Consider the following 13,439-nt stretch of genomic DNA (forward strand, 5'->3'; position numbering starts at 1 on the left):
TTCCATTTAGAGTACCAGGGGGATCTGAAAATAAACTGGGAGCTTTATGAGGAAAGCTCAGTAATTTTGTACTGTATTAGAAGCATGTCAACTGATAAAGCTATTTTGAAAACATAAATTCAGCATCGTCTGTTGTCATCTATCATCATTTATTGTGGACATACTATAGATAATAAAAGATTAACTGTGTATTTATGAGTCTAGATGTATGACTTCGCCTTGATTCACAACTGATAAGCAATCCATTTATATTTGCACCAGTTCCTCAGAGACAACAGAAATCTTCGCAAATATAGTACAAATACAAAAGTTGCACTGAGGAACTTTCTAGCACATGGACTGTAAATTGATTTTGTTTTTTTAAAACTAGTGTACAGATAGCTTTAATTGATCTCTCCAATCATAATTTTATTCCTTTTTTTTTTTTCTTAGAAATGTAAAATATAAGCAAAAAGAAGCACCAAACAATTTTATCTGACTAGGGAGAATTTGTCACACTAGATACATGATTCCCTTTCACAAAGTGTTTTGTAGGCAAGATTTCCAATCCTCTGTTACAATAATTTTCTCCCTCTCAAAACCACTAAAGAAAAACTGGACGACATGAAATTAACTTTTCCATCAAATTCAGAAAAGCTATAGTTGCTTTTATCTATGTCTTTCTCCTAGCCTTGATAAAATGAGTTTTAAAAAATCAGACTGACAATACTGTCAGACTTGCCTAACTCATAATTTGCATTAGTCAAATTTAACTATAAACCCTTGAGACTACAATGCTTTCTTGTATTTGTTGCAAAAACTATTTTAGCTCAGTGATGCCAAGCTTGGCGCCTTATGCAGTAAACGTGTAAAGATAAATTAAGAACCACTGCAAAGGCTGCAGTGGTTAACTGCTAGATGGACTTCATCATATTTCAGAGAACAAAATATTGGTCCAATGTTTTAAAACTGAGAACACAAAAAATGAAATTATTAAGAGCCATTAGCTGGGCTTCTTTCTGGGCTCCCCAATTAATTGAATTGGCAGACTGAGTGCCAAGATCCTCACAGACTTCCCAAGCTTCCAACAAGCACCAGCAAAACAGTTGAACTGCTCCAAACACCATTACATCGTACAACGCAGTACAGAAACAACCTTGCACATTACATGAAAAGTTGTCAGAATGAGGGAAAAGTGCATAAAAAACAGAACCTGGAAGTACAGAAACTTTGGCATTAAAAAGACCTGACAGATGTTAACTTCTGTTCTTGCATTAACTCTTATTCTAAAGCAATGAGTAATTACATGTACTGTGCACCTTGGTCATGATCTGCAAAGATGCACATAAACCTTTACTGCCAGCTGCTCCAGACCCTGCAAGACAAACTGTCCCCACAGGTAAGTGTGCCTATTAAGAAGCCAATGACTATAGTAGGATTAAACATTTTCTTTCAGGAAGCAGAAGTACATTTATGAATGTGACTGGACTCTCACAAATACCAAGAAGCTGCTTAACTGAATGTGTCTATTGATTACCTTGACAGCTTAATAAAGCAGATTTTCAGTGGCTGACTGAATTTAAGTGAACTAGGGAAGAAGATTAAAAGACTGTGTCCCTTAAAGCCTTGGCCACTCCTCTGACATCTCTAATCCCGTCAGCTAGGGAAGGCTGTTTATTAACTTCTGGTCTCAGAAGCAGAGGTCACTAAGTAGTCCAGACATCCCTTGGCAGGTATGGGAGAACTACATGAAGATTCAAGCTGCTTCCAGTAAAAGCAAGAGGAAAAATAGTTACTTTAAAAATACGTTTCAGTAAACCCAGAAATACAGAAGGTGTTTTCTACTTAACAGCTCAAAAGAGTACATAGCATAGTTGGAAATCATTTGATAAACATGAGGCTTAATTCCAAAATTTGGGTTATTTTCATGTCAACGCCATAGTAAAAATGGTAATTTGCTAATATTTGGAGGAGAAGGGAACTGAAGAAATGTGCGGTGCCACTTTGGAGCAGCACAGGGGTTTATTTTGCCTATACAAAACGAGTTTATACAATATTTTTAACTGAGTTACGTTAAGAAGTGCCAAAGAATTGGCAGCCATGGAGAACTACTCAGCATAGATAAAGAGCCTGAAGACATGGAGCATGGACAAAATGGGATTTGCTGGACCCTAAGCTGGGCCTTTCATGTTAGTGTTTGCATCTTCTTGTCATCTGGGGACCAGTCATGAACTAGGATGCCACTGCATTACTTAAGCTCCAAAAATATCCCCGCCTTGTGCTGCTGTCTGCAATTTCTAACACAACCATTGAAACTTTGAAGCCATTATCAGATTCTTCACAGATTTTCAAAACTAATTTTGCACTGGATGTTGTATAAAACTGGAAATTCATCACTATTTCAATGCAAAAGATAAAGACTAAGGTCAAGTCAGTGAGTTTGCGACCATTTCTAATTACATACTGACAAACAAAATAGTATCTCCTGGAATGATAACTTATTTAAGATGAAATAAGGCTTACCATAAGCATAGTGCGCGGCGTGGTGCAACCTCAGTGCCACAGCATGCAAGCCCTAATAAAAACAAAGAATAAATAGTTTCTGTTTTGGAAATACAAATTATGCCTAGATAAAAAGCAGCCCATTTAAAACATTTCATCTAGATCCAAATGTTTTTATTAATAAAATTAATCTCATCTCTCTTACTCCTTCTCTAATGGCAGATTTTAAAATGAGCCTTCAAAAAACACCACCTAAGATATATTTCAATATAAAAAAGCGTTTAAATTGTCTAACAATAACAACAACAAAATCAAAATAGTCATACACATAAAAGCTACTACACTTGTTGCCATTTATAAACATTTTCCCAGCAATGCACACTTCAAGATTCAGTTGGCAGGGTGCTGGCTCATCTTGTTTAGACTATGCTCTTCCCAAATAAGGTCAGACCAGATGATCTTTAAAAACCCTCCCAACCTGGGATTCTATGAATTTGTAGTAGCATTAGGGCCTATAAGCCTGAAATAGAACTGATAACCTCAAATTTTCTTAAGAATGAAATATTTTGATGGAAAAATAAATATACACATTAGTGTATATGAAAGCTTTACTCAGTCTCTTTTAGATGAGATGAAGACAAACATCTCCTCCAAGAATTACAAACATCTTGGTATCAATTGAGCTCACAAGTCTAATTACAGGATTGCTAACTTTTCAACAAAGAATTTATTTTAAGACATTCCAAGGATGACATTAAATAAGAAGAGACATAATATTCTGTTAGCATCAGATCTGTCAGGACACAACTTGATAAGCAGTTTTGTTAAATTCATCTTAAACTTGTTAAATTTAGTGTTGTTAAACTCCTCTTGCTAGTAAGGTAGTTGTTGCACTAAGCTGTGAGATGCATGCAGTCATGTAGCAGTAACAGCCTCCCAAGTGTTTCACAACAGATACATTTCCAAATTTTTCCAACAAATTCTTTATCAGAAGGTAACAAAATGCTACACCAACTGAGTGGGCATTATGTTATTAGCAGCCCAAAAGCAATCTCTTGAATATCTGAGTTTCATTGTGAACAATGCACACTTGTTCAATTCAGAAATTAAAAGGATGATAAAACACATTTGAAAATCAAGGCTAAGTTAGGCAGGTGACACATCATAATGAAACTGAAATCCAGCCAAGAAAAAGGCTATCCCACTTGATAGACATGCCATGGAATCTAATTACTCCAAGTGAGCAAAATAGATTTCTTTCATCCTCTGCTAAGAGCAGTACTGGAAGAAGTTCCAAGTCAAACACCTTGTTCCACTGCCTGGGCTACCAACATCACTTTTCCACATTTACTCCAGAGATATCCGAAGTACACAAAAAGGGTTGAAAACTTGAGCTCTGTCATTTTGATTTGCATGCATGATACTGGAGCTAAACAAAAGCAGTCCAGCTTCTCCATAAACTGGCAATGCAATTCAAGAATCTGATACCATTTTGGGCCATTTGCAGCACAGAATCAAACTAATCACAAACAGTGAGACATATTAGGAGAACAATATCTACATGCAATAGCTTTAAAATACACCAAGTCAAAACAACTTTGACAGCAAAGATGATAGTGATGCAAAATAGATGAGTAAAAAAGTGGACTCCCAGCTCAGGGCTCAAGGCAGAAGAGATGGAGTGATATCACAGTGATAAGAATACTTAGTCCTGTTTTGTTGACACCTCAACTCCCAGACCTCAGTATTTGAGGCTTTGGTTGGAACAAGTGTCTGATTACCTAACCGCACAGGTACGTTGTTAATCCTCCTGCCTCCATTTGCCACAGCAGTAGAGTACTTCCACCTCAGGAAGACTGTTTGAGTTTAAATTCAGAAAATAAAAATGCTCACACACTAGGATGATCATTCAAACAAATCAGTGCTCTCAGTGTTATTTCTCTGACTCTACAAAGGTACTTTGAGATTGGGAAAGATAACAAAGCTAGAGACCAGAACTGTAAAACTGTAAGTCCTAGAGTAATCAATGCTAATTTTAAAATGCATTGCTGCTTCGATCAGGCATTACTTAAGGCTCGACCAGATCAATATCACTTTATGCTTTCATCTGGCATTCGAAGAGTTTTAGAAAATTAAAGTTCTTCAAGGTACCGCATATTGCTGAAAAGCTCCCCATAACAGTTTGATCTGAGAAAGCCAGTCACTCATGAAAAAAATCAAATTCATACAAAGTTTATTGTTAAATAAAATCCTCTGTGCTTCATTTGTTTCCCTAAATAGCTCAGACCCTTGCTGGAGCAGAAATTCAGTATGCCTGCAAACAGTCATTTGCTGTAGCCGGCTGGAAATATGAATAACCATCCAGAAATTGATAATGAAAAAAAATTACTAGAGAGAGAAGCATTTATTGACTTTTTTTTTTTTTTACAGTTTCTGATAAGGGAAAGGTTTCATCTTCCCAAGTCAAACTGCAGATTTGACTATAAAGAAATTGATGGGAGCACCCATTCATTCAATGTTTAAAAACCTGGAAGAGTCATAGAGATGCCAATGGCAGACTCTTCATCAATATACCATCAGTACCCCTATCAGGCTTCCCACACAGCCAGAATGCAAAAGTTCTTAGTGCAAATGATGCTAGGGCAGAACTACAATGGTTCTGAATTTAATTAACTAATCTGGTTGTAGATACTCAGAGATATGTTAGGTAAAGACTTTCTGATGCCAAGTGAAACCTGTAGAATATTGCATAGTGCCTGCTTGCAAGATTCAGCTCATATGCTGTTCATCCACTGCACAAGCCTCAGCTCTAACCCCATCTCAAGGCAGCATTTTCATTCTCTTATACTTCTCATACGTTTATCTTGTTTGGTGTGGTCTTGCTTGTTTGATCTTGTTTTTCAACACTGATGAATGCCCAAACAAACAAAGGCAGCCTGAAACTATTTTATCATTGTAATGCTGTGGGGTTAAACGTATTTTTTAACTCAATGTTGGAAATAATGTTGTACTGCTAAACTAGAACAATTTATCCAGTATTCTATGGAAATTTAGGAACAGCATTCAACAGGTTTATTTTTAGTATGGGTACCTCATTCACACATTTTGCAGTGCTGCATGGGGATGGCCAATCTATATGCATGACTTCAGTGATAAGATCTGGCACCATTCTTTAATAACTGTTTAAACTCTCCTAGTTGTGTGCTTCAAGCAACACACAATTATTCCAAAACCTAAAAAGAGCTTTTCCACTGTCAGTATTTTCCACTACTCAGTATGTGCACCCTTGCCATCTGACAGTTAAGATTTTCCATTATTTCCTTTATTTGATTTACTCATTTACAACCAATGGACAAAACACGTCATGTCATGCCATTCACAAAAGACAACATAAATGTAATCTGCAAAGGCTGTGAGAGATTATTTTGATGCACAAATCTACAAGGTTCAAGCAGAAAGATGTTTCCTACCATTACATATGTATATAAATATAGAGAATGATCTTAGCAAAGACAAAAGCTTTAGTACCATTAGAAAGATGACATCAGTATTTGGCATCTGAACAAAGCCAAAATTTATAGTGTAGCTTAGAGCTCTCAGAGTTGCTTTATATTTTTCATTCTACAACAAGCTTCAGTGAGGTATGTTCACTGCAGCACCACTGAATTTCCTTCTACTTTATCTCTAAATGTCCTAGAATGCAGCTGCTATACCATAACATCTTTTAAGAAAATCAAGCTTAATTTGTTAAAAAGTTATCAAGGATGTAGATTTTGAATCAAACATAAAGGTTTTGTTAAAATAAAGAGTAGAAGAGCTGTGGGTGAAGCAGGGATGGATAAATAAAATGGTCAGCTGCCTGAGGACTGGGAGGAAAGGCATCTGCAGGCCAGTGCTTTCAAAAATCTTATTCCATTTGGTGCTTGCATCCTAGGTCAAACTTTACTAATGTTTAAGCATTGCATGAATGAAACTCTAGAACAGGCAAATCAACATCCATTTTTCTGCAGTGGACATACTAGCAGACAATACACACAATGTGAGGGCTGTGGCACTGACAAAGCTTCCATAATTAACTCTGCATCTACAAGTCAATCTGGCAGAGAAATTAAGTCACATTTGCAAGTCACGAAGGACAACAAGCAAGAAAAACTACAATGATACTTGGAAAATGCATTACCATGGAAAGAGAAGGATTACTTCAATTTTTAATTAAATGGTTATTGGAGGATATTTTGTTTTCCACTGTTACCCTCCTGCAATAGCGGTAGAGACCTCTTCTACACCTTCGATTGTTCCCACCTTCCATAAAGGTAGCATTATTCCAAGTTTAGCTTACAATGGAACTGCATCTCACCCTTCTTTTAATTCCCCAGGATTTCAGTGTAAGTAATTATAGCATTACAAAACAAAACTGACAGCCTATGTGTTAGCTCAATATGTCAAAGAGACAGGCAGTAAAGCCTCTCAGTGGCTGTGGTACAGCTACTGTCATCTCTCATCAGATGATGAACTGAAAAAGCAGCAAGTGATGGGTTTCCTTGTTCTATTATGTGAGTCAAGGGTGTTCTTCTGAAGAGGTTGTTCTGTCTCTCAGACAAGATCTAGCTAGAAATGTTAGCTGGAAACATTGTCCTATATCAGTTTTACATCTTTTCAATCATGCAAAACCTGGCGCTTCCTCTACTGAAGCGACTGACAGCAAAATCAAGTTGAAATTTCAGGCACCTTGAATGGTTCATGAAACTCAAAGAAAGTTGTAGGCACTAAACAGACAACACTGCTTATCTTCTCAGTTACAAAACTTGTAAATGCATTAATTAAAATAATCACATTCCTCTCACCTGGAGATCTTGGATCACTGATGCCCTCACACATGTTTTATTTCATTAGTGACTTAAACTGTTAGCAATTAGAAGACAGCAGACATGATCATAAAGCTGTTAGCGGTGGGTTTTGTTGCTCTTTTTCCTTTGTTTTTTCATTATTTCTCTACTTTGGCTGTCTAGGTGCACAGAATGGGTGGGGGAAAAAAAGGCATTCAACACCTAACAACCAAATTCTGACCTCAATCCACTAAATATTTATATACTTAAGTATTTCAAATAGCAACAATTTTACCTAAAATTCTATATTAGATCCAGATGAATCTGACATGAAAATGTTACTAGGCACAGTTGTGCATTAGCTGTTGACCTATATTGTACTAAGCATGGTTAGTGGCTTCAGATATTAATTTGTGTTCTCTATTTTATTCAAAGATGATCTACTGTGGGTTTAAAACTGAAAAAACACAGGTAAGAGTCTTCTAAGTGGTCCATCTCTTTGCTTCCCTTAGGTATTCAGTTTTAAAGTAAATAATGAAACAGGTATTTAAGATTTTAAGGGCTGGAATCAAAGCCATATATTTCAAAAGATTCCAGGTGATGTCCAATCCACATCATAAGAGACTGAACTTTTGTATTTATAAAATGTGGGGATTTTATTAAGAATATTTAGGAGTAGGTCAAAAGGCACAGCCACATTAGACATACTTTATAAATATTCCATCTTAGTAGTAACAATAAGGCTGGATTTATAGCAGAACTCTACTGATTTCAAAGAAAATAATACAATTATGACCCAGCTTAGGTGCAAACACCTTCATTGTTCCTTTATAAACAGGAGTTATTATCAGTTCCTTCAATAATTTGTCTCTCTGACTTGAGAAGATGACCAGGTCTGGAAAAATTCTCAGATAACACCAGCTCTATGGTATTATGGAGCTTTACAGCTGTATTCAACATAGATAGTAGATGATTTTCTCCCATAGGTCAGTTCTGTGATCCAATAATATTTCTAGACAGTTTAGGGTTATATGATAAACACACTATCAAATCTGGCTCAAAATGGAAGAAGATACACCTTTTAGTCTCAAAAAATCTGTAATTTTTGTTTGAGAAATAATTTATTAGACAAAACATGTATTTTATTCTTTCTCAAAGCACAAATCAAGGACTAACAAAATGCTGCTTTTCAGGCATTCCCAACTGGAAATCCCATATTTTTGAGGCATGTAAGAGTTCTTGGCTACTCCTAGCTCTGCCCATGTGTCACACTGGCATTCGGCCAGCAAATGGCACAGTAGCCAGCTCCTGCCTGGCTAACTGCATGCACAAAGGGAATCAGATGGAGGATCCGCATGTCGCTAGCTCTTGCCATCCACCTCTGCGGCAAGGCAGCCTTACACCATGACAGCATGGACACTTCGCACCACATGTCTCATTATGCTAAAATGAAACCTGCTACCAACTCTCTGCCAAAAAGAAGTATGAAGATTTTTTTTAATAATTGGAAAACATTTTGGGGGAAGAAATGGCATAACCATAGGCTACTATGGCTACAAATAAGACAGATGCACTTGCAGTAGACAAAAAATAAATAGCATCCATGCAGAACACAAGAAAATACGTTCACTGTGCGTGGCCTTACATAACAGCAATGCCTCCAAGGCTTCAGCAGGATAGCAGAAGCTGTCGACGGGGGATAAGCAAAACCATAAAGCAAGCAACTTGATTTAGCACAAAAAATACAACTTGCGCACTTATCTCAACAAATGACAGGTTTAATGAACACAGACACTAAATGGCTGTATTCTTCTAGCAAGCTTTCTGAAACAAAACCAGTTGTGGGAAAGAAAAGTTCATCATTCTCACTTAGAAGTCTTAAACTCATCAGCTAGGAAGGGCTCTATTACCCAAGCCTTGTGGATAAGCCACTCCTTTGTCTCATGTCATTTATAATTCCTTGCCATCTTTCTATAATGGAAGTATTATGTCAAAGTCCAAATACTCTCTCCACTGTAGCCACTATTCAAGAGTATGTATTCCTCACATCTTACTTTTTATTCAACTTGCCACTGGTATTTTTGAGCTTTACTTCACTAACTGTATAATGAAGTGTTCTCCTTAGACATGGCCCCTTTCTCTCCTTCCTACTTTCTTAATATATGTAAATGAGCAACAGAATTTTCAAAGCATCCAACAAAACTGCATACCAATTTCTCATTAGAAATCTCTGCAGCAGGTCTAGCAACATCAGCCTCCCCTTTATGATTTTGTTAAAATACATCCATACAATAAAAGGATCAATGACCCCTTATGTGGTCAAGGAATCATTGATATTTTTCATTGTATGGATGTATGTTTTTCATTTATTCATGAAGAAACACTTTTAAAGACTCTGTTCAGTGACAGAGGATTTAACACAGCGTTATGTAATAACTAGTTCAACAGCTTCCCCCACTATGTACTTTTCTCTGCATGTAAATTTTTTTAAGTTATTTCTAAGGCAATAACTTGATATCGAAAGTTTAATTTCAGAGTGTGATGGACAAGAAATATCTTCTTTCTATTTAAGTGCTCCCTTCACAGTGCTATTCTAGTCTGTGAAGAACAAAAATGACCAACTGAAGGAAAAAGAAAAAAGATAATTATGAATTATTTTCATAACAGTCATAAACTTTTTTGTCAAAGTTTTTGATTCAAATCCATATTTAAGAAACAATTAATACAAGGAGAAAGAAGCTACCCTCCTGAAATGATGCTTATTAAAGTATGTTTCTTCAAGAGCTTGGAAAATTTGTTTACTAATACATAACTCTCACCCCCTCCCAAGGGGAAAAAAAAATAGTAATTAGAATTTATGCTAGCTACATTAATTGTAAATACATTTACAACACCGCAACAAAGGAATGTTTCCAGTCTGCTCCATGTATACAGAGGACTCCTTTCTGTGACCTTACTTCTGTACAAAGGACTGCAGTGAGTTTCACCCAGCAGTTCCATGTGAGTTTAAATGCCCAACTTGAACGTATCTCCACAGCTCACAGCACTGCAAGCCTTCATGAAAGAAAGATGAATCAGCCTTACTATTAAATTCACCAAACAGTCTAGCAAAACTTTTAACCTTTTTAGTAATGCAAAGAAAATAGGGTTTAATCTACTGCTCTGCTTGCAGCTCTACCAGATGTTCACAAGATCTGTGAGCCTGACTGCATCACAGGACAGGCTGTGCTATTAATTTTTATTGCACTACTACTTAAATATTTCAAAAAGGATAACAAGGACTTTCCTTGTTGTGCTTTCTTCTGCTTCTTTTTTATCTGAATATCTATGGGAAGTTTTTCAGCTGATATGCACTGGAAAACAGCTTCATTCCATTTTAGAGAACCTCTCTCATCCACTAGAGAACACTGTGCATAAAGTCAACACATCAGAGGAAAAAGGCTCTAATTCTGCTCCCAGTGAGTTTTGCTGGCTAGTGGAGAGTGCATCCTGCTGTATAAAGGTCATAGCCACAGTCAAGGCCTGCCAAGGGATAACCTGCAGCTTAGCTAACAATCTTCTCCTAGGAAAAGAGCTATAAACCACTGAAATTACAGCAGTTTGCCAGACAGGCAGATCCTAACTGCAAGCATCTTACTGTGAATTTGGAAAACCAGAAAACCCCCACCATTCACACAATGCTTCAACACACCTTCCTATTATTTCATCCATTTACATGGCTTGAGGGACAGTATAAGTGCCTGTCTGCTGGCAGAGCACAGCACTGTAGGAAGATCTGAACTCCAGCCCCAGACATGACTGCAATGCTGTTACAGAGGAGTTCTGCTCCAGAACAAGTTCACCTACCTCTACTTTGCATCCCACTTGAATTGTAGACAGAACAGGGGATTTTCACAGTAGATTTATTCATCAAATAGATGCCTGCCTCAGCCAAAAGTTTAGGATCACTGTGGGAGTAATTAAATGAGTTCCTACAAAGTAAGCTGAGCATCCATTAGGTGCATCACAACATTCTGGATCTAAGAAACAATTTACCTCCTTATTCACACAACTGTGGTTAAACTTTTCTCTGACAAACTTTTACCTGTGAATTAATTTATTTTCTCTGTTCAGGTCTTTCAAAGCACCTGAAAAGTATGGTGCCAGCCAATATACTCAACAACAATTTATGTAAAGATGTCTTCTAGCATTTTCTTAAATCAAGTTTGATGGAGTTGTCATAGCTGGTTCGCCCACTACTTAAAGTAACTGAACATATAATTCCGCAATATATATTGTTATTAATTACAGCATGTAATTACAACTTGAACTATTGCAAGGTATCTTGCCACTGAAGTCCCACACCACATAACACTCTTAAAGAATTAAAAAAAAAAAAAAAAATACAGGCTGCCAGAGAATTTGCACTAAGCTGCTGTCCAAAAGCATCATGCAATACCGAATGTTAAAGACTGCTATGTTAGAACTCTTTTGGTAATGAAGGATGGATAAATTAAATATGCAGCTATATCCCAATTTCAGAGTGATCTGTATATAATGCATCTTTGTTGGCCAAAGGAGTAATATCATTCTGTTCCATGTCATAAATATAGTTACTGTCACACACACTGCAGTTCCAATACAGCCTTCAGCTGTATGCTGGCTTATTTTGACCCCTTTCTAGTTCAAGAAGAAAAAGAATTTCCCCCTTCAAAGGAAATGAGCATTGCTTCTGCATCACATTCGGTCTATTATTAATGACAACTCTATCTTGGAGTTTATAAATGGATATATACCTATCAGGAAATTACAATTACAGGCAAACATCAAGAAACATTACAGGTAAAGCCTATGAGGCAGATAAGGCAACTGTGAAGCTGACTTGAACAACCACCTCAATTAGAATTTCTGGAGTTACTAGAATATAACCACCTCCCTTAACATTTGCTGCTTGTTGCTGTTGATTTCTGTTTCTGAAGACTTCTATCATTGTCTTGATACACATCAGAAAAACAGTGCAGATAAAAGGAAATAAATCTGATTAATATCTCTATCCCTTGCAAGAAGCATAATACTTAGATGTCATATCTTCCCTTTCCTTCTTCCTCTCCTCCCTCTTTTTTTTTTTTTTTTTTTTTTTTTTTTTTGTCTCAATGTCAGTAACAAAGAATTTTGGTCAGGGCAGACTGAAAACTGTCTAATAAATTCCAAAGCAGTAGAGGAATAATTATTCTCAGAGTACTTCCGGTCCCATTTAAAGCAACAATTCTTACAAGGAACAGGACTATAATCCTGGTAAAGTGGTATTTGCTGTGCAGAAAGATACAAAAGTTTGCAGAAGATTAGGTATTTCTGAGTCCTTCCTCTTATCTTGCAAGTCTTACAGTTTCTTCTCAGCTGCCTCCTCAGTAAGAACAAAGAACAAGGAATTTTGAAGGGTATGTGAATTAGGGATGAGACCATAAAGACAAAATGCACATGCTCATGCTATGACATTATGTATGACAGAAAGCATCTGACTCTGATTTCTCTCTAAACTGATCTTGCTTTTTATGGAACACATGTTATAGTTTGCCTGTTTAATAATGCCCAGGATTCAAAAGCAGCAACTAAATTTTCTTCACCTAGCTAAAATACAAAAATTATTTTCCTGGCACACTTAGGAGTGGTTCCAGATAAATGCTTTTGATTATAAAGCAGATAACTATATTTTATCAAGTAAAATGAAACTATGAGATGCCAGTGAAAAATTTTCTTGCGGTTGACAGTTAACTGTAACTAAACTATCCCTTTTCCCATCTCTGACTGGCCTTTTGAAAGAATGCTTACAAGGGCTCTGTGGGGGAATGCTGGTTTATTACCAGTACTTTTAGGTGCCTGAGACCTCTGCCTGTGCTTCAGAAATACTATTTTATTGCCACTATTTTAAGGTGCCTAGAACTATACCTTGCAATCTCTTCATAAAAGAATTCACTGGCATACAACACCAAATACTCCTCCTAAAAAAACAAGTGATTATAATCTCTCTTCTATTAAAGGTAAAATAGTTATCTTTCAGCAAAGCATGAAGGAAAAGTATTTTTAAAATTTTCTTAGCTCTTCAAGCCTTCTACTGCATAGCTTTCCCCCACACTATTGTGACAAGAAGGCAAT

At 36.7% G+C, this 13,439-nt stretch overlaps 1 protein-coding gene across 9 annotated transcripts in view; it reads right to left on the bottom strand.

The window, feature by feature from the left end:
* Window positions 1-13,439, bottom strand: part of ATP2B2 (ATPase plasma membrane Ca2+ transporting 2) — a 398,492-nt gene that overhangs the window by 292,888 nt on the left and 92,165 nt on the right. For all 9 annotated transcript variants that reach the window (XR_010305183.1, XM_064156366.1, XM_064156370.1 and 6 more), the window contains exon 2: window positions 2,503-2,554. The gene's annotated coding sequence lies outside the window, so the exon portion shown is untranslated. The remainder of the gene's footprint in view (window positions 1-2,502; window positions 2,555-13,439) is intronic.

This window comes from Pogoniulus pusillus, chromosome 16, assembly GCF_015220805.1.
Source record: "Pogoniulus pusillus isolate bPogPus1 chromosome 16, bPogPus1.pri, whole genome shotgun sequence".
Lineage (NCBI taxonomy): Eukaryota > Metazoa > Chordata > Aves > Piciformes > Lybiidae > Pogoniulus > Pogoniulus pusillus.